A 5,622-nucleotide genomic window follows, 5' to 3' on the forward strand; every position below is an offset into this window, starting at 1 on the left:
TCTCTCTCTGCAGCTTCAGGAAGGAGAGAGCAAAGAGACGGCGCTAGGGGGGAGGGGGCAGGGAGAGGGGTCCAGTGTAATCAATAATTGTATTTCATTGAGTGATTCAGATGATGGAACAATCTAGTTATGTTACAGACTGATGTGAAACACTGCAACGCATGAATACTAAACACATAAGGATAAAAAATAAATAAATCCAATGACTACAGTCAGTGACGGGGTGCTATGGTGTATAGTATACACTGTTATTAGCCTATGTGAGCAATGACTGTTTCAGTGTTTGAGAATAGTTAACACATGATAAATAGGTCTGGAATTCTGCTTGAAGGTAAAAGGTTTACACAAAAACTGCTTCTTAACTGCATCTCAGTTAATTCACTTACAATTCACTTGTCAGTTTTCAACTATAATCTCTTTCATAAAAGCTGTCGGGAGCTCGCCTTGTTATGCAGAGCTGACTGAAGCTGCGCCGTGCGTTTTAACGCCCGTGGTGCGGACGGACACCCGAGCGGTCCAGCGTCTGAGTGCGCGCAAGTTTGCTGATGCTAGGGAAGCAAAAACATGAACTGTCCTGCACAGTCACCAGTTCGTTGAACATTCAAGTGACTGTGCAGACTTCTGAGTCACAAGCGTGCCTCCATTTGCAAACGTTTTCCAAGTCCTACCATATCCCTCAGCTGTGCTCCACGTGCTGAACCTTGCAAAAAAGGTTCAGGCTGTATCTATCCAGTAGGAAATGGATTTGACCAGAATAAGATAGTAATGCGATGGAGTAAACGTTGTTTGTGAGAAACCATACAATAGCTACTGTACATGAGAAGGAATCCACAGGTTTAATCATCCCAAACACTAAAAACCACATGCAAGTTTTCCCAAGGACTTAAAATTTGTCATACTATCAGAACCAATATACAGTAGATAAATATAGCCCAGGGTTCAGCCTGCTTCAACCTGTGCATGTGTAAGATGAATTGGGTACTAAGGCACCACATCTGGCAATCATTCAGAATTCATAAAACCACATTCATAATTACTATTCAATACACCTAGATGAAGAGGTTCCATGGCTGCACCCTTGCTTACAACAATCCTGTGTCTTGTATGGAGATTATGCGCTTACATATTTTTCAGCTTACAGCTAGGGTTCATGTCTGTGACTCAGATATTATGTTTACAAAATGATTTTTCTCATTTACAGTGTGTTTTTCCTTCATTTACACTCCACTGAGCTTCATTTGACAGCATAAAGCAGGCTGGGCAATAAAATCCTTGATTTTCAGATGCAATTTAAGTACAATAAAACACATTCATTCCTCTTATGCCTTCAAATGATGACCACAGGGTAAGAACATTACTACTGACAAACACCTTCCAAAGATGTTACAATCCCCTTACAATAATTGCATAACCTAGTACAAGCTGTTAGAGAGCAGTAGGCTCTTTAGACAAACTGTGTGCTTACTCTGTCAGGTCCTAATTCCTCTGAAAGCTATGGCGTGGTTGTTGGAGAAAGTGAGGGGAAAAAATAGATGACAGACTGATGCAAGCACAGGGACATTCAGTCTTTTGGTGTTCACATCAGTATAGCCTGTAAACTACACCAGCGCTCTCACTGCGAAAACGATTGCGAGTGAGCTCTTTGATGTGTTGCACCCTGTTCATCTGATTTGGTAAATTCATTTTCAGAAAAACTACATCTCAGTGTTACAATGCCTCACATGTTGGAAATGTGCAGCCTGGATGTGCAGTTATTGAGATTATTCACCAAGGCATGGTTCTGACACTGGCTGTTGTGTTCATATTCACTACTAAGGGTACTGAATAGGCCTGTAAATGATGTAAAGACACACAGAGCAAATAAGCATCCAAGGGCACAGACACACACACACACACACACACACACACACACACACACACACACACACACACAAAACAAAAAGAAAAGCATCTATCTTTTTCCTCTGAATTTGATGATTCACAGAAGCAGTGACCTGGGGCTTGGGACACTTTTGATTCAAAGATGGGAGACCTCCCCCCCCAAGCCATATGACTCCATTTACTGCTGCCAGAGAACTGAGGAGCACTTAGCTTAATGTGCGGGACAGTAGGAGGAGGACACCCCCCACATACACACATGGAGTCCATTGTGCATGCCAGTATACATGCACACAAAGAAGAATGATGCTCATGAATTTCACTGTCTTCTTTATTACAGTAAAAATACAATAAACATTAATATGTTCCAGAGCTTGTGGACTGAATGTTGACATGTGTGAAGTATAGCTGTCAAGTAAAATAAATTCCTATGCCACACTTAGTAAATGTAGCCTAATATTGGTTGTATGTAATGTGAAATTGGCAAAATCCCATATAGCCCTACTGGCAAGCCAATTAGAGCCTCCAGTGCATTGTTAGTATGAACTGTACCTGTGGAACAACTTATATACTATATACATGGCATACAACATTATATTTTTATATTAATACATGTGTACTGTACAGTACTATGTCTCTTATTGCCTTTTGCTTTTTTCACACAAATTGAAAACATATTTTCTTAGGTGTGGTTTATGATATTTTATGACTGCATGTCATATATTAAACATACTTAACTATCACGTACAAAACATAACATTTTCGAGTTCCAACGTACCAAATACAAAACCAAGGCATCTGTGTTATATGAACATTATGCAGTGCTTGAATACACTAAAACGTTTCATGACAAATATGAAATTTAAAAAGAGATACAGGGAGGCCGCTGCTGATCTTCATCCTGATACTAACAAACGAAGTGGACACTGATGGTAATTGTTTGTGCCTTGTGGAAACAGAGGCTCGGGCTAACTGATTTAGTCTTTCCTCTCAGTCTCCACTGCTTATCTGCACTTATCTGGTTTACTTGCTTCATGCTGGACTCTGCAGTTCCCATACTGCTTGAATGTGTTATATAATAATCACAGTAATTATGCAGCTTTGTTCTGTTCTCTCTTACCTGGTTGTAAAAAAATATGTCATCTGTGGACGATGCAGCCATGTGGTAACAAGTGTTGGCGAATTCAACACCCAAGCATTTTGGAAGCAAAACAAAAAGGACGCTGGTGTCACTGAGAGATGTGATGGATTATAGTGGCCCAAGGGGGAAGTCCTGGTCCATCAGAATGTAATGAAAAACTAATTTGAAAACAGCAGGCAGCTATGAATAACTCTAAGATGAGTTCAGGCAACACTGTGTTCAGCGAGAGGTCATCATTGTCTCATATCAGAGACAAATGGATTGATAACATTGCGATTGATGATAGCACATAGGTTGTTGTCTTCAGGAGTTATGGCTGTCTGTAAATACATCTGACTGAAAATCGATCACAGGCAGAAACAAATTTACACCAGGTTTGTGATCTGCAGCTTCACGCTCAGAATACAAAAGATTAAAAATGACACAAACACCAAACAACTGAATGGGACTTAACACAGTTTTCTGTAATCTGTTAAAACTAAAATACAAATGTAAAAATGTCAAAGCACTGTAAGAAAAAGTTCCTTAACAAGGTCCACTTGTATAAACGTAAGTTGTCATTTCCTAATTTTGGTTATGTCTACCATTGCAAGGGCCTGAATATTGTAACATACCTGAGCTAAAATACCAGGGGGGAAAAAGTCGCATGGCCTGTGAGTATTGTCCTGAGTGAACAGACTATGAGAGAAGAATGTGAAACCCATTTCGACTCACAAGCCCAGGTGCATTTCTTTTGTGAAATTTGCACAAAGAATCTAAAGAAGGGTTTGAGGCAGGGATACAGGCTTAATCCAACTACTGTTAACAGTTCCTTATTACCTTTGTCAGCAACTGAAGGAAAACATTATTCAAAGTTGGAACAGAATGGAGGTCTGTCACTAATGTCGGGTGTAATAGCTGATGCTGGCAAAGTAAGAATTTCATTGTACAGGGAAACACGTTTCCTAACTGTGCATATGACAAAATAAACACTGAACTTTGATGCATTCCTTTGATTTTAATTGCTTTGTGTTAAATAAAATCATGGATTATACTGCATATATTTGTAAGCTAGTAATTAAATTTAATGTAAGTTGATTTAATTTGACATACACATACACAATGCACATATTATATACCACACAAGAAGAGACTGGGCACCATACAGTTTTTTTTGTATTAAAATGTTGAAAGTAAGACAAGTACAGTACAAATGCTTTAAATTCCTGGCCTTTCACAGTGTATATGCATACCCTGCAGTCATTGCAGTCCTTGTTATAATAGCCTACACAAAAGCAGACAAGCATACAAAATTTGCAATTAAAAAAGCAGCAAATTTAACTAGCCAATTTGAAAAAACAGTGATGAACACATCACCAAAAACCTTTCAAAACAAGTGAATCATTTGCTCTGAAATGGAAATAAGTAATCTGTGGGAGCTACGGCTTCCTGTCATTCAACAGGAAACCTCCACTCCCTACAAAGCAGCAAGGATTATCCTCTGTGCTTTACGAAGGCCTAGTCATAGTCTGTGTCAACTGTCAAGATATGTAGTAATGAAATGGATGTGTGTGCTCAGGGATGTGTGAGCCAGGCCTTGTTTACACTGTGCAGTCATTCTGTTTATTTATAATATATTTACGTATCAGACTGAATCCTTGGTTCCACAGTTTAACCTTAACGCTTTGTAATCATCTGATCAGCTGTCCAGCTGCTGTTTTGAAGGAAATGACTGCACTGTCAGCAGTGTCACAACCACGCATATCGCCTTGTCAAAGTCAGCCTACTGGTCTTTGTTATGACAGTGCTGACAGAGCAGGGAAGTACATCCAGCACTCAGCCAGGCAGTGAGGAGGGCCCAGTCCAGCAGGACTGTTTGCAGCTCTGCCACGGCTGAGAGGGACCATATGTCTCCTCTCTCTGGAGTCTGTCCATGCTCGGGGCTGTCAAGCCTTTAGGCCTATCCCACATGTCTTAATATTGTTAAGCACTAGGTTTTCAGGGGGTTAAGACAATGCTGTAATTCAGACTGTGAACCAATGTCTATTTTGTATTTCCCTAAGCGAACAACAAAGAAATTGCCACAGGAAGATTCACAGGGTTGTGGTACTCCCCAAGAACTTACACCTTCTTTAGGCAGGTGAGCTTGCTTCTTCATGATAATGAATCTAATCAGTTAATATCTATACAGACTATTGATGAAATGCACTATGGAAGCCATATTGCACACAGCTTTGATTTGCCAAACACACAAACAGACTAATGTCCTTTAATGAGATTAACAGTCCATAAACTAACAAGATCCCCCTTATATAGACTGATATTTAAACCTAGTATCATTCTGCTTGTTTGTATTATGCAATATAAAGAAGTTGATGAAGTGGCTATGTGATAAAAGACAGAAGTCAATGACTTATCATGTGTGGTCAGAGCACTCTGCATTCCTCACAAGGCTTCTTGAGCCTGAAAACTACCATGATTAAACTGAGGTAAACGAGCCGACTTACTCTAAACTCATGTATAGCCTTTACTTTAGCTGTAGTAGGACCACCTCACAGGAACAGCTGGTGATCTTAGCGTTGTTCGGCTTGCCATTGCCATGAAAACATTTTACCCAATCAGAG

This window comes from Monopterus albus, unplaced genomic scaffold (assembly GCF_001952655.1).
Source record: "Monopterus albus unplaced genomic scaffold, M_albus_1.0 scaffold23.1, whole genome shotgun sequence".
NCBI classification, from domain to species: Eukaryota; Metazoa; Chordata; class Actinopteri; order Synbranchiformes; family Synbranchidae; genus Monopterus; species Monopterus albus.